Raw genomic sequence first — 22,577 nt, forward strand, 5'->3', positions numbered from 1 at the left:
ATTTTCCCTGTTTCCGGCGACGTGCTTCTCGTCCCTGCACCTGGACTCGCTCATACCGGTTGCCTAGCAGGAAGCCGGAACTGCCGCGGCACGCCCAAGACTTGCCCCCCTAGCGGTCAGCCGTACAACACATTCATCTTACCTCGAACCAATACAGGGCGGCCGATTAGCCCGCCTAAATACAGGTAACGTTACAGCGGCAGGCCAAGAACAAGATTCAACACATGAGGAACTAGAAAAATAAAACTATCGTATGTTCATCAGTTTTTACGTTCATTTAGTTACAAAATTCTGCCAGAAAAAATAAGAGTTTACGAAAAATGTTATAACAGTTCACAAATACAATTTTTGCAAATAATTCAGGAGCAGTATATCTACACTCCCCTTCAAATTCTAAAGGTGACAGGGGGTAAAATACAGGGAGTGAAAGGCTATTTACAATTTGTACAGAAACCAGATGGAAGTTATAGGGGTCGAGGGGCATGAAAGGGAAGCAGTGGTTGCGTAGGGAGTGAGGCAGGGTTGTAGCCTCTCCCGGATGTTATTCAATCTGTATATTGAGCAAGCAGTAAAGGAAACAAAAGAAAAATTCGGAGTAGGTATTAAAATCCATGGAGAAGAAATAAAAACATTGAGGTTCGCCGATGACATTGTAATTCTGTCAGAGACAGCAAACGACTCGGAAGAGCAGTTGAATGGAATGGACAGTGTCTTGAAAGGAGGATATAACATGAACATCAACAAAAGTAAAACGAGGATAATGGAATGTAGTTGAATTAAGTCGGGTGATGCTGAGGGAATTAGATTAGGAAATGAGACACTTAAAGTAGTAAAGGAGTTTCGCTATTTGGGGAGCAAAATAAGTGACGATGGTCGAGGTAGAGAGGATATAAAATGTAGACGGGCAATGGCAAGGAAAGCGTTTCTGAAGAAGAGAAATTTGTTAAAACCAAGTATAGATTTAAGTGTCAGGAAGTCGTTTCTGAAAGTATTTGTATGGAGTGTAGCCATGTATGGAAGTGAAACATGGACGATAAACAGCTTGGACAAGAAGAGAATAGAAGCTTTCGAAATGTGGTGCTACAGAAGAATGCTGAAGATTAAATGGATAGATCACATACTGAGGAGGTACTGAACGGAATTGGGGAGAAGAGGAGTGCGTGGCACAACTTCACAAAAAGAAGGGACCGGCCACTTAGTACTTGAATAATGACAAAACCAGCGACTGTATTTGAATTTAACGTCGTTTATTCTTTTTAAAATATGCTACCAGTTTCGACACCGCATGGCGTCACCTTCACGTCCCGAACGTAACCTCCCATCCACAACCGTTCTGATATGCAATGAACAGAATCGTATGCAGCGGGCCAAAATTAACAGCATTTCGTACGTGCCGTGGTAATAACAAGCCCAGCATGGTCAGACGACTGTCGCTGCATACTTTTCTGTTCATTGCACATGTAAACGGTTGTGGATGGCAGATTACGTTCGGTGCCTGAAGATGACACCATGTAGTGTCGAAACTAGTAGCATATTTTAAATATAATAAACGACTTTGGATTTAAATACAGCCATTGATTTTTGTCATTATTCATGTACCTGTCAGATAAATTTCTGCAGACGCCTAAGCACTCAGTAGTATAGAACCCAGTACGTTGTTCTCGATGGTGAGTGTTCATCGGAGGTGAGGTTATCGTCTGGAGTGCCCCACGGAAGTGTGGTAGGTCCGCTGTTGTTTTCTATCTACATAAATGATCTTTTGGATTGGGTGGATAGCAATGTGCGGCTGTTTGCTGATGATGCTGTGGTGTACGGGAAGGTGGCGTTGAGTGCCTGTAAGAGGATACAAGATGACTTGGACAGGAATTGTGATTGGTATAAAGAATGGCAGCTAACTCTAAATATAGATAAATGTAAAATAACACATATTAATAGGAAAAATAATTCCGTAATGTTTGAATACTCCATTAGTAGTGTAGCACTTGACACAGTGACGTCGATTAAATATTTGGGCGTAACACTGCAGAGCGATATGAAGTGGGACAAGCATGTAATGGCAGTGGTGGGGAAGGCGGATAGTCGTCTTCGGTTCATTGGTAGAATTTTGGGAAGATGTGGTTCATCTGTAAAGGAGGCCGCTTATAAAACATTAATATGACCTATTCTTGAGTACTGCTCGAGCGTTTGGCATCCCTATCAGGTCTGATTGAGGGAGGACATAGAAGCAATTCAGAGGCGGGCTGTTAGATTTGTTACTGGTAGGTTTGATCATCATGCGAGTGTCACGGAAAGGCTTCAGGAACTCGGATGGGAGTCTGTAGAGGAAAGGAGGCGTTCTTTTCGTGAATCGATACTGAAGAAATTTAGAGAACCAGCATTTGAGGCTGACTGCAGTACAATTTTACTGCCGCCAACTTACATTTCGCGGAAGGGCCACAAAGATAAGATAAGAGAGATTAGGGCTCGTACAGAGGCATATAGGCAGTCATTTTTCCCTCGTTCTGTTTGGGATTGGAACAGGGAGAGAAGATGCTAGTTGTGGTACGAGGTACCCTCCGCCACGCACCGTGTGGTGGATTGCGGAGTATGTATGTAGATGTAGAATATGTGCGATGCCCAGCAGTGCTACCCTACAGTAACATTACGTACGCTGGTACTCGTATGCTGCAGGTGCCTGGTGCGGCAGTTCCCGCCGCTGTGGCTCTGGGCGGTGGCCAGGGACAGCTGACACACTTTGAGTGCGCGTCCTATTCTCATCCTCTTACCGGCTTACTCCGGGCACAGGCTGACACATCGATATCGCACTCGTTTATTTCTCGCCCTCCGTCTCTCTCTCTCTCTCTCTCTCTCTCTCTCTCTCTCTCTCTCTTTCCTCTCTCTCTCTCCCTCTCTCTTTCTCTCTGTCTGCCTCCATTTCGACCTAATTTCTTCAGCGTTTTGTAGCCAGCTGCGACTTTTTACTCGGGTGGAAAGTTTTCGGGTCGCTATATTTACCCTGGATAAGCAGTGCGCGAGAGATTCTTTATGATATTTTGAATAGGGACACACACAACCGCCTTTAAGCGTGGAGAGACTTTGGAAAGCTGGCGAGCAGCATCTATCTCGTCATCATCCTTTCTACTGTCTCCTCTCAATCACCACCGCTGTTAGTGCATAAGTGGAATCGTTATACACACATCAACAAAGCTCTGCATCCCTCTATTTCGAAATTCATTAAAAGAATTTTAAAAAATTAAAATGTGTGTGAATTCGTAAGGGACCAAACTGCTGAGGTCATCGGTCCCCATAGAAACCGAAAATTGGCTCATCTGCAGGCGTATATAGGGTGTTTCAAGAATGATAGTCAATAATTCAAGCCGGCCGGAGTGTCCGAGCGGTTCTAGGCGCTACAGTCTGGAACCACGCGACCACTACGGTCGCAGGTTCGAATCCTGCCTCGGGCATGGATGTAAGTGATGTCCTTGAGTTAGTTAGTGTGGTGTCACCGCCAGACACCACACTTGCTAGGTGGTAGCCTTTAAATTGGCCGTGGTCCGTTAGTATACGTTGGACCCGCGTGTCGCCACTATCAGTGATTGCAGATAGAGCGCCGCCACACGGCAGGTCTGGAGAGGCTCCCTAGCACTAGCCCACTTGTACAGCCCATTGCTAGTGATGGTCCACTGCCTACATACGTTCTCATTTGCAGAGACGACAGTTTAGCATAGCCTTCAGCTACGTCATGTGCTACGACGTAGCAAGGCGCCAGATTCTTCATGAATGTATTCTGAACTGAAAATGTTGTGAATCATGTACCGCCAAGAGCGACGTTCATCATTAATGTATTAAACTTATCAAACTAATTACGTTCGCTTTCTGAATTCTAATTCCTTGTTATGTTCCAGATCTCTCGTCAGTATAGTTCTTCCCTCCTCACGCCAACCTGCGTGAGCTAAAACGCGTGCATTTCGGCCTCCAGTTGTAACACGGTGTTGGCTCTTCTGCCAACCCAACAGTTAGATTTAAGTAGTTCTAAGTTGTAGGGGACTGATGACCACAGAAGTTAAGTCCCATAGTGCTCAGAGCCATTTGAAAAATTTTCAATAATTCATACATGGAAGGTCAGAAAGCCAATAGTAGCTGAAAAGCTCAATTAAACATGGGTCCAAAAATCATTTGTTGTCGGGATACAATACATTTTTTGTTGCGGTTCATCAGTGTCTAGAAAGACGCTGCAGTCATGGACTGTGCGGCTGATCCCGGCGGAGGTTCGAGTCCTCCCTCGGGCATGGGTGTGCGTGTTTGTCCTTAGGATAATTTAGGTTCAGCACTGTGAAAGCTTAGGGACTGATGACCTTAGCAATTAAGTCCCATAAGATTTCACACACATTTGACATTTTTTTTAGGTGTTCGAAATGTTGTCCATTCGTCTGAATGCAACATTGAACTCGTCTCTGAAATGTGTTACGAATCCTCTCAGGTAATCCTAGAGAATTCTGTAAATGCTGGAATGGTGCTTCAACCAGCAAGCGTAATTCCTCAAGAGAGTTGACCTCGGTAGCGTAGACCAAGCTTTTCACGTGATCCCACAAACAGAAATTCATGCGATTTAAATCCAGGTATCTTGTAGGCCATGGCACAGGCGCTCCTCTACCTGTCCGGTGTTGACCATACGTCCCAGTTAGAAGCCGGCGCACTCGTACATGAAAATGTGCTGGAGCACCGTCACGCATGAACCGTATGTTCAGGCGTTGGTTCAAATGGCTCTGAGCACTATGGGACTTAACATCTGAGGTGATCAGTCCCCTAGAACTTAGAACGACTTAAACCTAACTAACACATCCACGCCCGAGACAGGATTCGGACCTGCGACCGTAGCAGTCGCGCGGTTCCCGACTGAAGCGCCTAGAACCGCTCGGCCAACGTGGCCGGCTTCAGGCGTTGGTTCAGTGCGACATCATTATGTACATCCTGAAGTACAGTCCGCAGGAACCGCTTGTCCTGCTATCCAGTTAGCCTCTGTGGTAGGAAGTGGCATCCAATTCCGCGGTCTCCAAGCAGTCCTGCCCAGACGTTCAACGTATGACGCTGCTAATGTTGCGGTACATGCATTGCATTAGGATTGACATCGGCCCAAATATGACAGTATGGTAGTTAAAAATACGATCACGGGTAAATACAGCCTCACCCGTGACAGAATACTTCTTACAAATGGGGGATTCAGGGGACACTGTTATTGTACCCACTGTCAGAAATTCTCTGTGAGACGGAAGCCTGCATTGTTGAGGACTTGCACTTCATTGGTGTAGCCCTTACCCTTGGTGCCTTCACGTTCGTAACTGATTGTCAGGCCGGTATGGAGAGGAGAAAGGGCAGTAATTGCACATGCATAAATAAACAGATAGTCAATCCCAAACCTTGAGACACCAACGCAAATACCGTGGTATGCAGGGACGTTTACAGTTGGTTCCAAACTCGAATTATTGCGATACTTCGGCAACGGTTGATTTGCAGACCTATGTTTATTGGAGTTTTTGAGGTACTTTTGGTCTGTACTTTCCATGTGTGAATTCTTGATCATCATTTTTGAAACACCCTGTATATTCATTGGCATCGTGTCCAGATCATCAAATCAGAAAAAAAACAGTGTAACGCCCGAATCGTCCCTTTTCCTTGGGGCATTTGTCTCAGCAATCCTGAGCATCGGCAATACGTGGTGCAGAATTTCCTTTCTCGAATACACGCCTTAATGTGACTTGACACGCCATACAGGAGATCATCAAGCCATCCATGGGTCAAACAGTCTCACTCTTCAATGACAATTCTGCGTAGTCACGAAGAGTACCTGATCGTTGTCGACGTCGAAAGACAGCTCGTTTGAATTCAAAAATGGTTTCAAATGGGTCTCAGCACTATGGTACTTAACTTCAGAGGTCATCAGCCCCCTAGAACTTAGAACTATTTAAACCTAACTACCCTAGGGACATCACACACATCCATGCCCGAGGCAGGATTCGAACCTGCGAACGTAGCGGTCGCGCGGTTCCACACTGTAGCGCCTAGAACCGCTCGGACACTCTGGCCGGCTCGTTTGAATTCATCCCACACATGTTCAAGTAGGTTCATGTCCGAGGAACAGGCAGGCGACTCCATTCTGGTAACCCTAGCATGCTGAAGGAACGTGTTCACGACAGCAGAACGATGAGCACGCGACTTATCATCCATGAAGATGAAACTGTCACCAAAATGTTGGCGATGCCGTCCCACACTTGGTTGCAGAATCTCATCCCTTTACCGTTGAGCAGTGAGATTCATATTTCCCTCAAAAACAATGAGAGGTGCGCGGTGGCTCCGTGTAACGCCACCCCAGAAATCTCTTCACCACCATCACCAGCTTGTTGCACATGAGGGACATAGGGCTAGAGGCGTTCGATATCATCAGGCTCTCTCCAGACATGTTGTCTGCCCTTATTCAGGCGCAGACAGGTCCGAGTTACGTCTGTGAAGAAGACGCAATACTGTCGCGCCCATTCTGCATCATTTCTTGGCAACATGGCAATGGGATCTATGCTATTGTGGTGTAAGACATGGTACACACCGTGGTCGTCGGGAATGATTGTTATCATGCGTTGGTCTCCTGACACACATAACGTCCTGTAAACTCTTCGAATGCCGAATTCAGTTCTTGAGCTCTCAGCCCGCTGTCAAATGGAATAGCGACTTCAAGCAAGTCACTCTGACTCCAGTGCACACGTCGAGCAACTTGCCCTGATGATGGCGACACGGTGGATGGTTGCGGCTGTCCATCGTGGCATGATCGATGTTCACGCTACTGCTCCCAAGACGTGTCTAATGCATGCCTATTGGTTCCAACTGGAAGACTGCAATCGATCCGAGTGCGACGTCGTACCCGCAGGTAGCCCTCACGGTAAGTGTGTGTGTGTGTTTACAAGTAACGTTGGAGGTGAGCTTCCGATCGGCACAGGGACAGTCACAATAGCAACACACCTGCAAGACATATTGGGGACATGTAAAACTTCTTTTGCTATATGCATATGGTTGCGACGCTGTTAGTACATTTTTCACATCTGAAAATGTCAATTAACTGCCGAAACCTGTTATGTGAACACTAAATATTAGGCGATCTTGAGGTAAAAATATTGAACCTCGTACCAAGGAAGGCAGGATTGGGTTGCGATTGTGGCCGTAATCAATTACTGTTGGTTAGTTTATTTTTCAATTACGGACGTTTTATTTGGAAACAACAACAAAGAAAAGGGGACAATAAATTAAGAAGTTTTCCACGGCCGAAGGCCTTAATGACAACAAATTCAAAACTATTTCTCGGCTGAAGGCCCCAATAGTAATAATTTAAAAAGTGTTTCACGGCTGAAGGCCTGAATATCAATCTTTTAAGAACCAGTTAACTTCTTCAACTTGCAATTACAGTTATTAAAATATTTTTAAAAGAACAATCACCGAAATCTCACTACTAGAATACAATTGTCTAATTAAAATTTTAAGATAAGTGACACTCACGGATGAAGGACTTAATGACAACAAATTCAAACTACTTCTCGGCTGAAGGCTCCAATAGTAATAATTTAAAAACTGTCTCACGGCTTAAGGCCTGACTAGCAATCCTTTAAGAAAAAGTTAAACATCTTCAAACTTGAAATTACAGTCAGGACATTAAAAAAAAAATCATGAAATCTGACCAAACCAAGGGGGAGGGTGCAGACGTTACTCTAATTATCGACCTGAGAAGTCCCTCAAACTTCGCAAGCGATGAGACAGGCAGCCAAGAGTTGCATTCACTTCATGAGATGGTACCTCAGATTAGTGGCAGTTTAAACGCATGGCCAATAATCATTTGCCTTCCTACCTAACGTCCAATGACCAATGCAACGATGGAATAACACAGGCAAGCAGGAACCGGCGGTCAGTATTACGTGCTCAGACTCAGGTGTTTAGAGGACCCGGAAGTAGGAAGAAACCACTGCTACCAGAACAGGGGAAAAAAAAACCACCACCCGGCCCACAAATCAAGGAAGCTGTCGAACTACGCTCCTTACTGGAAAGCAGCGGCAAGGCGAGGAAAAGTACACTGTCGTAACGTGCACTAAGCTCCAGGGCAGGTAACTGGGGTGTTAGCAGCCACTAGGCAGGAAAGAAATACCACTGTTTGAACTTCACAAATAATAACAAACAGTATACGACAATTACTAATAAGAAGTGGAGGAAGGTTAATTAGGTTCGCCTTCCCCAAATGCTCCACTCGCTGCCTCTACGACACTGCGAACAGCAACACGCAAGCAAATGGCGAGATGTCACAATTGTGGAGATTTCACTACTTGAGTTAAGGTTCAGTCAACTTGCTGGGTCCGGTTGACAACGAGGTTGTACCCCTCGCGACTGCAGCCCTTCGATCCGGCAGTGCACGCGTGCCGAAGTGGTCCCGGCGTGTACCCGCGCTGCGTGGACCTGGCTGCTCGTCCGTCCCCAACCAAACTGCCGACTCACACCACACGGAAACCACACAACATCGCCTCAAACATTGTACCACCATTACTAGATATCGACAACCGCCGCTGGGGCCACTAGCGGACAGACCACGCTTGCAAACGGAGTGGCGCCAATGAACACAAGAAGAAGACGACAACCGTAACTATACTAACTTAACGATGCCAACGCAGCAACGGCACCAACGCGAGCCGCAACAGGGCTCAAAATTCTTGTGTTAACATTTATAAAGCTTCATTTATAAGGTCGTATACTTGTGCTTGTCGATTCTTGTTGTGTGTGTTACAAAAGATCTGTTGGCTGATGACGCTGTAGTATATTGGGAAGTGTCGTCGTTGGACGACTTCAGGAACATACAGGATGACTTGAATAGAATTTTTGTTTGGTGTATTGAATGGCAACTTTACGTAAATGTGAAAAGACGTAAGTTAACGGAGAGGAGCAGGAAAAACAGTGCAGAATTAGTGTTGCGCTGCTTGACAAACGCACCTCGATTAAATGTCTAAGCGCAACGTTGTAAAGCAGCTTGAAATGGAACGTGCACGTAAGGTAGGTTCTAGGGAACGCGAATGGTCGATTTCGGTTTATTGGGAGAATTCTGGGAAAGCGTGGTTCATCTTTAAAGGAGACCGCATGTAGAACGCTAGTGCGACCCACTCATTAGTACTGTTCGAGTGTTTGGGATCCGTACCAGGTCGGATTAAAGAAAAGCATTGAAGCAATACAGAGGCGGGCTACTAGATTCGTTACCGGTAAGTTCGATCAGTACAAGAGTATTACTTAAACGCTACTCAAATGGAAATCCCTGGATGGAAGAAGGCGTGCTTTTCGCCTAAAATTGTTTAGACAGTTTTGACAACCGCCAGCTGGGACAGACTGCAGAACGATTCAGCTATCACCAATATATACGTCTGGTAAGGGCTATGAAGACAAGAGAGATCAGACGTCGAAAGGAAGCATGTAGACACTTTTTCCCCCTCGTTCCATTTACGACTCGAACATGAAAGGAAATGACTAGGCATGCACTCTATGGTGGGCTGCGTACTGTGTATTTACATTTAGTTGTAGTGATCAGCATGTCTTACAAGGGAAACTCCTCATCGCACCCTCCTCAGATTAAGTGGTAAAATGGCCTAGCGGATAGCCCATCAAACACTGAACACAGATCAAGTATGAAAACCCGAAGAAGAACTATTGAACTGTGAAAAAAGAAGCGAAACAGAAACACTGAACGGTCCAAGCTGAAGATGGGCAATATCGAGTGGACTGTAAGAACCACGGTGTTGTGGTTAATTGCTTACAGTGATGGACTGCAAAGCGAGACATTCATGTTCAAAGCTCTCTCTTGCCCCTTTTTTTTCTCAAGAAACTATAAACGTCCCGTCTGGTCATTCACTTACAGATCTGCTTTTGCAGTCTTGACAGTTGTCTTGCTATAAACTGGTTATACACTGAAGCGCCAAAGAAACTGGCATAGGCATGCGTATTCTAATACAGAGACATGTAAACAGGCAGAATACGGCACTGCGGTCGGCAACGCCTGAATAACAAATGCCTGGCGCAGTTGTTAGATAGGCCCCTGCTGCTACAATGCCAAGTTATCAAGATTTAAGTCAGTTTGGACGTGGTGTTATAGTTGACGCACGAGTGATGCGACACAGCATCTCCGATGTAGCGATGAAGTGGGAATTTTCCCGTACGGTCATTTCACTAGTGTACCGTGAATATCAGTAATCTGGTAAAACATCATATCTCCGACATTGCTGCGGCCGGAAGGAGATCTTGCAAGAACGGGACCAACGGCGATGAAGGAGTCATTCGACTGACTTACTGCAGGTTGCAATGCAGGGCCATCAACAAATGATAGCGTGTGACCCAGTGAACGAAACATCGTCGATATGGGCTTTCGGAGCCGAAGACCCACTCTTTAACTCTTGATAACTGTACGACACAATGCTTTACGCCTCGTCTAGCCTCGTCAACACCGACCTTGGACTGTTGATGACTGGTAGCATGTTGCCTGGTCGGAAGAGTTTCGTTTCAAATTGTATCGAGCGGATTGATGTGTATGGGGTATGGAGACAACATCATGAGTACATGGACCCTGCATGTCAGCAGTGGACTGTTCAAGCTGGTGAAGGCACTGTAATGGTGTGAGGCGTGTGCAGTTGGAGTGATATGGGACCCCTGATACGTCTATATACGGCTTTGATAGGTGACACGTACGTAGGCATCCTGTCTGATCACTTACAACCATTCATGTCCATTGTGCATTCCGACGGACTTGGGCAATTCCAGCAGGACAATGCGGCACCCCACACGTCCTGAGTGGCTCCAGAAACTCTCTTTTGAGTTTAAACACTTCCGCTGGCCACCAAACTCCTCAGACATGAACACTATTGAGCATATCTGGGATGCCTTGCAACGTGATGTTTAGAAGAGATCTTCACGCCGTCATACGCTTACGGATTTGGATAGCCCTGCAGTATTCATAGTTTCCTCCAGCACTATTTCAGACTTTATTCGAGTCCATGCCACGTCGTGTTGTGGCACCTCTGTGTGCTAGCGGGGGTGCTACACAATATTAGGCAGGTGTACCAGGTTTTATGGGTCTTCGGTGTAGAATATGAGTCATGTGATAAGAATATATTACCGTCGCAAGTAAATGTGATGAATAGTGAGAGCAGGAGAGATGCCACGTAGATCTCTCACAGGCATGAAAACAACAAATAAACAGACGTGAACTCCTTACAGCAAAGGAATTCAAGAGTCAGAACCTCCGTAACGGAACGCAAGAGTCACAACATGTGCTACTTGTGTAGAACAAGTAGGAGGTGCGTACGCCTGGAGGTCGCTGCCTTACACCTTGCTGTTGCATACGGACATTACACCACGACACAGACACAAATCAATGCAGCGAACAGACTCGTAAATGACCGGACGATCATAATTTTGTGGGAAAAAAATGTAGGGCATTAGGGAGATTTGAACGCAGATCTTCCCCCTTCGCAGTGTAACATCGTGACCACATAACCAAGTCACTATGGCTATTGAAATGCGCTCGATGTTGCACTTCGTGAGCGTGGACTGGTCACTGTTTCCATTTTCCTCCTTTTTTCAAAGTTCAGTAAACCTCCTTCACGCTTTCATGCTTGATCTGTGTTCAATTTTTGATGTGATATCCACTGGGCCACCTCACAATTAAATATGAGGGGGCTGCAACGGGGAGTTTCCCTTGTTAGAGTGATAATTCCTATTTATGTTCAAGCAAGAGCGGCAGTTCTGATTCCACCCTTGGCTTCTTAAGTACCAACCGGCCCGTATATCTTAGTGCCTGCACACGGCCATCGCTGTAAGAGAAATTCTCGCTGTCGGCTCACGCAGAGCTAGTGGAAGCTTTATAAGGCGCTGAGGCGTACGAGGGTCGAGAGAACTCGACGAGCATGCTCCAGGGAAGACCTACGGTGCTAACCGGATCAGGGACAAAACGCAGGAAAATCTGAATGCCTCACCTGTTGAGTCCAGGCCGCTGCCGTCGACAGTTCTCCATTCTGCTAGCCGTGGCTCTGCGTGTACAGGGTGCGCATAAAGCCTTTCTCCGGTTACAGAAATTTGTTTCTAAGCAATAATGCTAGATACAGCTATTTGGTTTGTTGCAACTCTTAAAGCTTTTATTATTATTATTATATGTGGATATGCTTCCACATGTGGTCCGTTTGTTGGTTGTAGAAAGTTTGGTCGACATTCAGTTTCTCTCCATGTCCTTGCCAACACCTTTTCCGCCACCGCCTCTACAGCACCTCGAATTCATACCCTAAGAGTTTACGCATCAGGAAGCAGCGAACACTTTGTCCTTAAGTGTAACTCCAGAAAGGGAAAGTCAAGAGCGGTTATGTCTGTTGAAAGTGGTGGCCATGACGTCGGTCTCTGCCGATCCATTTGTCAGGAAGCCGTCGAACAAGTAACACCCAATGTGGCGGTGCATCATCTTGTTGAAAGACAACCTCTGGTTGAAATTCCTGTAACTGACGTGAAACGGGAATTCGAACATGTACGGGAAAACTGTTGCCGTAATGGAGGTTCAGTGTACAAGAACGGTCGAGTAATTATATTCTGCATTAAGGCACACCACTTATTCGCTTACCGGCCGTCCGTTGTCTGATGTACCACAATATATGGATTCTCCGACCCCCCCTCCCCCCCCCCCCAGAACCAGGCATTAGGCCTGTTTACTCCCCCGAGAACGACAAAGAGCTGCATCGGTTCGTCCGAGCATGGTGGCAGCAAGCTCAGTACGTCGGGGCTTATCGTCTGGCTGCAAAGCTTGCAGGATTTGCTCCTTGAATGCATTGAAGTGCTGCTGTTTGTGTAAAATTTTGACCGAAATGTTCTGAGGTACGTCTGTTTCTCTGGAAACTGACTTGTCGGTTTCCGTGGGACTATATTGAAAGAATCGATGTCGTCACACACTCCAGGTCTACCGCTTCTCGCTCTGTCAACGACACTGCTAGTCTCTTTTAAACTATGCACGCGAGTGTGTCGAATCTATGGGTCGGGTGACATATCATATGACTTCCGGAAAAACATCATCCACACAATTCCTAAGACCGCAAGAAGTGACAAGTGCAAGAATTATTGCACAATCAGCTTAACAGCTCATGCATCCAAATTCCTGACAAAAATAATATACAGAAGAATGTTAGATGACGATCAGTATGACTTTAGGAAAGGTAAAGGCACCAGAGATGCAATTCTGACGTTGCGATTGACAATGGAAGCAAGACTAAAGAAAAACCAAGACAGTTTCATAGGATTTGTCGACCTGGAAAAAGCGTTCGACAATGTAAAAAGGTGCAAAACGTTCGAAATTCTGAAAAAATAGGAGTAAGCTATAGTGAGAGACGGGTAATATACAATATGTAGCCTACAAGTACCAAGAGGGACTAATAACAGTAAACGACCAAGAATGAAGAGCTCGGATAGGGATGTAGTCTTTGGGCTCCTACTGTTCAATCTGTTCGTCGAAGAAGCAATGATGGAAATAAAAGGAAGGTTCAAGAATGGAATTAAAATTCAAGGTGAAAGGATGTCGATGATACGATTCGCTGATGACACTGCTATCCTGAGTGAAAGAAGAACTACATGATCTGCTGAATGGAATGAACAGTGTAATGAGTACAGAATACGGGTTGACAGTAATTCGAAGAAAGACGAAAGTAATGAGAAGTAGCAGAACTGAAAACAGCGAGAAACTTAGAATTGACGGTAACAAGTAGATGAAGTCAGGGTATTCTGCTACCTGCGCGGCAAAATTACCAATGACGGATGGAGCAAGGAGGACGTCAAAAGCAGACTAGCAGTGGCAAAAAGGGCATTCCTGGCCAAGAGAAGTCTACTGGTATCAAACATATGCCTTAATTTGAGGAAGAAATTTCTCAAAATGTGCTTTTGGAGCACAGCATTCTACGCTAGTGAAACATGGACTATAGAAAAACGGGAACAGAAGAGAATCCGAGCATTTGAGATATGGTGCTACAGACGAATGTTGAAAATTAGTTGGACAAGTAAGGTAAGGAATGAGGAGGTTCTGCGGAGAGGAAAGAAATATGTGGAAAATACTGACAGGGAGAAGGGACAGGATGATAGGACACCTTTTAAGACGTCGGGGAGTGACTTCCATGGTACTAAAGGGAGCTGTAGAGGAAGACAGAGATTGGAATACATCCAGCAAATAATTGAGGACGTAGTTTGCAAGTGTTACTCTGAGATGAAGAGGTTGGTTCAGGAGAGAAATTCGTGGCGGGCCGCATCAGACCAGTAAGAAGACGGATGACTAAAATAAATAAATAAATAAAAACCATCCCTTGATGTTCTTGGATCTCAACTATAGGCACTTCGGAATTGTCCGTGAACTGTAAAAAGCAATCATGTTCCACGAAACCATAGAAAACATTGCACTTTCTTCTATATAAATTCATGAGTTACGCTACCACTTGCAAATAATAATAATAATAATAATAACAATAATAACAATCGCGTAGACATGTAGAAGCGTATCCACAAAAGTTCGAGTAAACATGTCATTTGCAACAAACCGCAAAACTGTATCTAGCGCAACTGCTTAGAAACAATTTTTGTAAGCCACCTTATAACACGTGGAGCCAACTTTGCGTTCCAGCGTCAGTTTCCCCTCTTCGCTGATCCAGTCGCGACTGATGCGTGGGAAGAATGATTGCTGGTAAGTCTTGGTATGAGCCGGAATCTTTCTTATCTTGCGTGCATGGTTTTCCACGATATGTGCAAAGGAGATAGTAATGCATTGGTTGAATCTTCTAGAAAAGTATGCTCCCGGAACTTTGACAGTAAACGATTACGTGATCCACAGCGCGACTCTCGTTATGTCTCGTAATGCACCTCCGTGACGATTTCGCGCTTACTTAACGAAACTGTAATGAAATGCGCTGCTCCTCTGTAGATCTCTATTCCTCTATCAGTTCTATCTAGTAAGGCTCCCAGAGAGATGAGCAGTTCTACAGTAGCGATGGAACGAGGGTTCTGTAAGCTACCTCCTTCGTGGATGGACTACACTACATAGGGAATCTTCACATTAACATCAGACTGGCGCCTGCCTTTTCTGCGGGTAGGAATACGTGGTCATTCCATTTTAAATCGCATCGTACGCAAACTTCCAGACATTCAGTGAATGTGGTTCTTTGTAGTGAATGTTTGACAGATCATTGCGCATTATTTCGCGTAATACGTTACATTTTTGTCTCTACACCAAACGCTCAACCTCTGCCGGTCTCTTGTATTCCGCTAAAAAAAATTTGTGTTACGACTTCTCTGTATACTACGGCATCATTCGCGAAAAGCCTCACTGAACCTTTGACGTCATCCTCTTGATCATTCATACAGTAAGGATCTTACAACACTACTTTGGAGTACACACAAAGTTGTTCTGTGATTGAAATTTTCTTTCCGTTAAGCGTGACATGCTCTGTTCTGTTAGCTGAGAAATCACAAAGGTGCTCTGAATTGCATACCGCATGTTTTGTTCATTAGATGGCAGGGCGGAACTGTGCCTAACGCCTGACAGGAGACAAGGAACGCGGCATCGACGTCCAGGTCTCGTGAACTAACAGACGGGCTGGCTTCCACACGATCGTTGTTTTCGGAACCAGTTTCGGTTTCTAGAGAGGGGATTTTCGGTCTCCAGAAGCGTAATAAAACACGAGGATTAAAAATATTTCACAGTTCCGTAGCAGACCGACGTCAGAACTTTGGACTTATAGTTTTGTGCATCTGTTCGAAAACCCTTCTTCTAAACGCGAATTACCTGTGTTTTTTTTCTTCCAGTCACTCTAAACACATCGTTCCTCAGCGACCTACAACATACTAGTGCATATTCTGTGTAGAATCTTATAGCTGTTCCATCGGGTACACTATCCGACCTTCTGTTCAGCGATTACAGCAGGTTTTTCCATACCGCGGTAACTGACTTCGATATCCGTCATTTTGACGTTCGTGCGACGTTGGAAAGGAGGAACCGCACTCAAACAGTTTTGGAAAAATGAATCTGCCATCCTCTGTTTCGTTGCCATTATGCTCACAAAGCGCACTAGATACAAGAAGCCACCATTAGCTGTAATCTAAATTTTACCCTGTCTTTCCAGCCTAACTTCTTCTTTTGTGACATTGCAACTAAAGTCCTCTTAAAAGTTGACCAGAAGAATTTAAATAACAAAAAAAAAAAGCACTGTGGCGCGCCAACTGCTTGTGGCCTTCAGTCACCGAAGAGGCAGCGGCTACACCAGTACATGACGATCTTCTCAAGCGATACAGGGGTTTCCAACAGAGATCCACATCAGATGTGGCGTTAACAAAAATACGCCGTGAACGCTCTCACGTGAAAACACCACACGCAGCTGGCGGAAAACATAGGCGCCACCGGCCGCTGTGGCCGAGCTGTTCTAGTTGCTTCAGTCTGTAACCGGGCTGCTGCTATGGTCGCAGGTTCGAATCCTGCCTCGGGCATGGATGTGTGTGAAGTCCTTAGGTTAGTTAGGTTTAAGTAGTTCTAAGTCTACGGGATTGATGGCCTCAGATGTTAAGAGCCATTCGAACTATTTAGATAGGCGCCACCAGGACTTGGCGCCAGCACCACGTGCGTACATGGCCGAAGGAACATCGCATCGAACTTCTTACAAACACAGGCGCTGCAGTATCGTATTTGTTCGCCTATACGAGGCTGGTGACTGATTAAATGTCTCCCCTCTACGAGAATTACAATAAGTGTATGAGTGCAGGATAATGACACATGGATGACGAAATATGGAAGTCAGAGTGTGGCTGTGGGGCGTGCCCGGATAGCCGAAACTGTTAAGGCGACCACTCACGACAAACGAAAATTTCGGGATCCAGACAAGGTCCGGCACAAATTTTCAATGTCGTCGTTCTATTAGACAGAGAGAGGTTACCCATATTCGCAACTGTGAATACATTTCCAGAGAACGATTTTGTCTTGATTACGTTTTAAGCAGTCCTATCCCAAACTGACATGTTTAAAAAAAATACTATCTCGTTTATTTTCCCGTGTCAGTTGCACATTGTTTTTAACGATATGACAAGTTTCGATCACATTCGTTCAGTTTCAGATATATCTGCTTGCGGAAGTAGCCCTTTGTGTCCATAAAGAGATGCACACCAGTAGGCTGATTTGAAGTTCCCGTATAGACAGGTTACTTCCGCAACCATGCAGATCTGAAGCTGAACAAATGTAATCGAAACTTGCTATACTGTAAAAAAATATAAAAAATAAAAAATAAAAAAAGGGGGGGCAACTAAGATGGAACAAATAAACGATATACGAAATATTTTTCAAAAATTTCGACCCAGTTACAGAATTCTCTCGCAACGAATATGTCGGCTATAGTGATACATTTTCATAAATATGGTCTTGAGCAAACACTTTTTTTTACCTATTTATTTTTCTGCGAATTTCCGCAGTCATTGGTGAGTTAACTTTATTTTCTCAGTAGCACGTACTGATGTTCGTGTAGCTGTCATCTGCAGTGCAACTCCTACTTTGTTACATTTTGTAATATGCAGTTTTCGTAAGTAATGACAAAGCGTGATTGTGTTTGCGATTACAGTTACGTAGTCAAGTCAGCGTGAAAACCACAAAAAATTTCTTCTGTACTGCAAAAGACAGTGGATATGCTAATGTAGAAAATGGTGCTGGAATGGGATATTCCTCGGCACACAGCACGGTGCGTGACTTGCGAATGATGAGGCGCCCCCCCACTCTACCCCCACACTACCGGCAGCACAGCAGTTTCTCCCGGACACAGGCTATGGCAGTTCCACGCGGGCTTCCCATACTGCCAGTCCGCGCCCTCCTGCTCCTCTCCTTCGTTTCCGTCCAATACACTCTTCTTTCTCCCTTCTGTGGCTTCGTCAGCGCTGTGAGGTGAGTTCCTCTAAGTTTATTCCATAAGTACATTTTTAGTTATCGTTCTTTCGTTTCGATGGGACCCGCCTCAGATTCCTCTTCTGTACCTACTTCTCCATCTGGCCACAGCCCTTATACCCTACGTCCTCATTTATTTGCTGGACATATTCCAATCTCTGTCCTACCTATAGTTTTTACCCTCCACAGATCTCTCTAATATCATGGAAGTTATTTCCTGACGTCGTAACATAAATCTTGTCATCCTGTCCCTTCTTCTTGTCAGTGTTTCTCGTATGTTCCTTTCTTCGCCGATTCGACGGAGAACCTCTTCATTCTTTATCAGTCCGCTGATTTGTAACATTCTTCTGAAGAGGAAGATCTCAAAAGCTTAGATTCTCTCTTTCCAGCGATACATGAGTCACAATCATACAACGCTGTGCTCCGAAAGTAAATTCTCACAAGTTTCTTCCTCAGATTAAGACAAATGTATGCTGCTAGCAAACTTATGTCGATGAGGAATGCTTCTTACGATCTCCTTGCTTTGTACGTCATGCTTTATCTTTCCCTAGTTTCGAAGTTAACATTATCGCTAATCTCATTTCTGCTGTTTCTCATTACTTATGTCATTTTAAAGTTTACTCTCAATCAATATTTTGTGCTCATTAGACTGTTAATTCCATCCAACTAATTATGTAGTTCTTCTTCACTTGCACAGAGGATTGCAATTCCTCGATGGACGTTATCATTGAAATCCTTTTTTCCTGAACTTTAATCCTTTTCTTTTATTTTCGTCGTTGATTCTTTCATGAACAGCAAGGATGAAAAAACTACATCCCTGTTTTACACCATCTGTAATCCAAGCTCTTCGTTCTTGGTGTTCTATTCCTAGTTTTCCATTCTCATAGTTCCCAGTTGTTTCTTGTAGATAATTACTTCGTATTATCTGTGCTACCCTATAGCTGTTCTTCTCAGAATTTCGTACAACCTGCACCAATTTAATGAACCTGTCGTGATTTTTCTTAAGTCTTTCTTCCATTATGAAGCGCAGGCTGAGAACCGCCTCGTGGTGCCCTGATCTTTGGAAAACCAGCACGATCGTCACCTAACGGATCCTCAGGCCTCTCTTAGTTTCTTCTGTGTATTATTGTTGTCAGTAACTTGGAAGCGTGAGTCGTTAATCTGATAGTGCGATGATTCCCATACGAGTATGCATCCACTCTTTCTACCTCCGGTATTGTGTAAATAATGTCTTGTTTTTCGAAAGTCTGATAGTATGTGTCCAGGCTCATAGTTTCTACACGTCAACTGGAGTAGTTGTTGGTTATCACTCCCCCCCACCTTTAGAAATTACGAAATAATATTACGTATCCATTCTTTCTTATTTTATCGTAAGTTTTCCAGAACTCTGTTACATGACTGTAATACTGGATCCTCTATGTCTTCCATATTGACTCCTACTTCTTCCTCAATTACATCATCAAATTCTGACCCTCTTTTTCCGTAGGAGGCCTTCTATGTACATTCTCCACGCACTCTCTCTCTCCTCTGTGCTTAACAGTGAAATTACCATGGCATTTTTAATGGTGAGACCGTTGCTTTTAATGTCTTTTTCGATTTCTTCGCGTTTTTCCTAGAGTCATTTTGTCTTGGGTTGTAAATATAAGACCTTAAAGCGCAACAACACACACTGCTGTATATAGACGTGTTGTTCCATGGACATTCCAACAGAGTTGCTGAAACAACATAGGGGAGTGTAGCATAGACTCGAAACGGCCGCGAAGGAAATAAGTGAATGACTTGATGTTGAGTAGGTAATAACGTGGCAGTGATGGAATAGCTCTTGCCAGTTTCTTCTGTAGACAACTTAATACGGTCATATGAGATGCTACTGTGGATCCGTGGCTATTTAAGTTTTATACTGCAAATCCGATTGCTCGACTTTCAGCCCCAGAAAGAATAGCGTCGACTTTCTAGTACAGACTGCCATTTAACATCTTTGCTACACGACCCTAGTGCCACTTCTCTGAGCTCGTACCATGTCTACTGCCACGCCTAACTGATTTGGACTTCAAGCGCTTCTGCACTACTCTTGAATCACAATAACGTTTTGTTCTGAAATTTGCAATTCCTCCATCTGCATTTCCTTATGATTATCCACTCACGATAATTGCTAGTACGTAGAAAATTGCGCTCCATTGGGATCACACCCAGTGTCATTTTAGTGCCATTCTCCAAGACGTACCATTAGTCAAAAATCCTTTGAGCAAGTCACACAAGTATGATGATACTGCGTGTTATGGTATCTTGGTTATTAGTGGGCAATGTCGTACGATGCAGAATCCTTTCGGAAAAAGTTGTGTGGTAATATAGTGAGCTGTTATTTCACACGATCAGTTTCTTCTCGAACCCGTGCTATTTTATGAAGTGAATCTTTGTTCCCTCTAGGAACGTTCGATATTGGAATATTCCCTAGGCTACTGCAAGAACCTGAGGTTAATTAAATTGGTCAGGAATTATGTGTAACCTGTGTTTTGTCCTTTTTGAAAAAAAAAGAACAGCAGTCTTTCACTCTGAGATGGGCATTATTGGCTACGCTAGTGATTTTCTATGAACGGAGCTAGGAGTCGGGTTAAATGCTCAGCGCATTCAGTGTAAACTCTAACAGGAATTCCGTCAAGGCAGTGTGGCGCTTGTATACTCTTAATTGTTTTTCAGTACCAGAAGTGCTTATTTCAATTTCTTTCATTTGTGAATGAGTGCGGTGGTTCAACAATGGCGTGATAGTACCCCAATGCTTGAATACATTTTTAAATTCGGACGTTAATAGAACGGCTTTCTATCTGCTGTCTTCTGTTTCAGCTCTAGAGTGATCCGCTAGAAACTGTATGGAATTTTTGTATCCTTTCATTGACTTTACATAGGACCAGTACATTCTTGGGTTTTCTAATAGATCGTTCGCTAGTACCTGACTGTGGAAGATACTATAGATTTCAAGCTTAGCCCTTCTTGCCAATGCACGAATTGCTCTTAAGTGTCATACATCATTTTCACAACATTCTCTTTTATAGCAAGAGTGCGACATTCTCCAATGGTGACATTAAATCATAATATGTCTTTGCTATATTTTCTCTGTACTGTATCAACCTGAGAGGGATGCACCATATCCGGCTTGCTTGTACATTCGAGAGGTTTCGCGCCCTCTGCCTGTTCATTAACGAGGCTGTAACTAATGTGGGAAGTAGCCTAAATGCTTTGACGTCGTTGTCAGAAAACATTACTGAAAGTTCTGAATGTTTGCTTACAATTCATTCTGCATTGTAACCATCAGCATTTTATCAGTAAATGGAGGTAACATACGGAGAAAAAAGAAACAAGATACTCCAGTTGGCTGTTTAGTATATGTGTTATAACTGTTTGCGTCGAGAAAGTTGCAAGCGACGACGTAAATCCCCAAGAATTTCGATAAACATGAAGCAGAGATCGTCATCGTTACACGATAGTGATGTTTGTGTTGTTTCAAGGATGTGCTCTACATACCAGAAGACGCTGTTGGAGCGGATATCACGAAAAACGTATTCCATGTGACAAGCGCCCTTATACCGCTTTTGGAATGCGAAAGCGTGCAGTAACCCGACTGCATAAACACACAGCTCAATCCTATCATTTCCTTTATATGGGCATTTGGCTTGTAGTCGCGTTTACGGTAACAATGATGTTCCAGTTTCAAAGAAACACACATAGAGGGGACGGCATACCGACTGAACCAGTTCAGAAACTGCAGCTGCTTATTGGCTACTGCTAACGTTAACGAAGTCCGTAAGCTGTTCGGCGGAATAATTCGGTGGGAATGATATAGCTTACCGTAAATACTGCAACCTAACCAATTTATGGGTCCCCACACCCCACAGACGAGTTACGGAGAAAGAATCATTACAGCCTATGTTCGTCCATCTGTAGTTGTCGTTCTCACTACTTCGTTCTCCTTTTCACTACCATTTCTGATAAGTGCACTAGAATTCATTCACTTACACAAGTGCAATCAATATACAGGAAGAAGTTGCGCTCGTAAATAATGGTACTTTTCGGTGAATTTCAGTCGTGTTTGCTTTCAAATATAAAGTTATTAAAATATAGTTCTGCCTAGAGAAAACTCCTTATGTAACACCCATGTATGTTTCGCTGAAGTTTTTCCCTCGTTAGTGGGTTAATTTTACTTTCTTTCAAATAAGTTGTAAGTTTTTTGTGCATGATGACATATGCGGATTTAGGATTGTGGTGTTGGTATTATCAAAAATATATACACTTCGATATCCCATATTGATGTCTTTGGTGTCTGTCTTTTGTAGTAGGATTACACTGATGTTTTGCTCCAGTTTGTCATTAGCAATTAATAAGGTTCGTCAGTTGTATGTTACATATACTTACAGATATATTAGGCCTGAAATGAAACTAGTGTTTTTTTTCTCTGGTTGTCAGCTGACAGAACAACAGATGATCACAACATTTCTGAAAACTATTACATTAACATAGCAAATGTTAAAGGATAAAGAGCAAATCAATGTCCAGAGTGAAATGTAAGATAATGGTAGTAATATAATCGAACATTAACAAAGAAGAGAAAAAA

At 44.0% G+C, this 22,577-nt stretch overlaps 1 protein-coding gene across 6 annotated transcripts in view; it reads left to right on the forward strand.

Moving 5' to 3' along the window:
• Positions 1–22,577, forward strand: part of LOC126335220 (uncharacterized) — a 494,861-nt gene that overhangs the window by 383,796 nt on the left and 88,488 nt on the right. Inside the window, exon 1 of one of the 6 annotated variants that reach the window (XM_049998255.1) lies at positions 17,861–17,971. The exons of the other annotated variants lie outside the window; for them this stretch is intronic. The gene's annotated coding sequence lies outside the window, so the exon portion shown is untranslated. Of the gene's footprint in view, positions 1–17,860; positions 17,972–22,577 lie in introns of those variants that run through there. 6 annotated transcript variants of the gene reach the window in all.

This window comes from Schistocerca gregaria, chromosome 2 (genome assembly GCF_023897955.1).
Source record: "Schistocerca gregaria isolate iqSchGreg1 chromosome 2, iqSchGreg1.2, whole genome shotgun sequence".
Classification (NCBI taxonomy): Eukaryota; Metazoa; Arthropoda; class Insecta; order Orthoptera; family Acrididae; genus Schistocerca; species Schistocerca gregaria.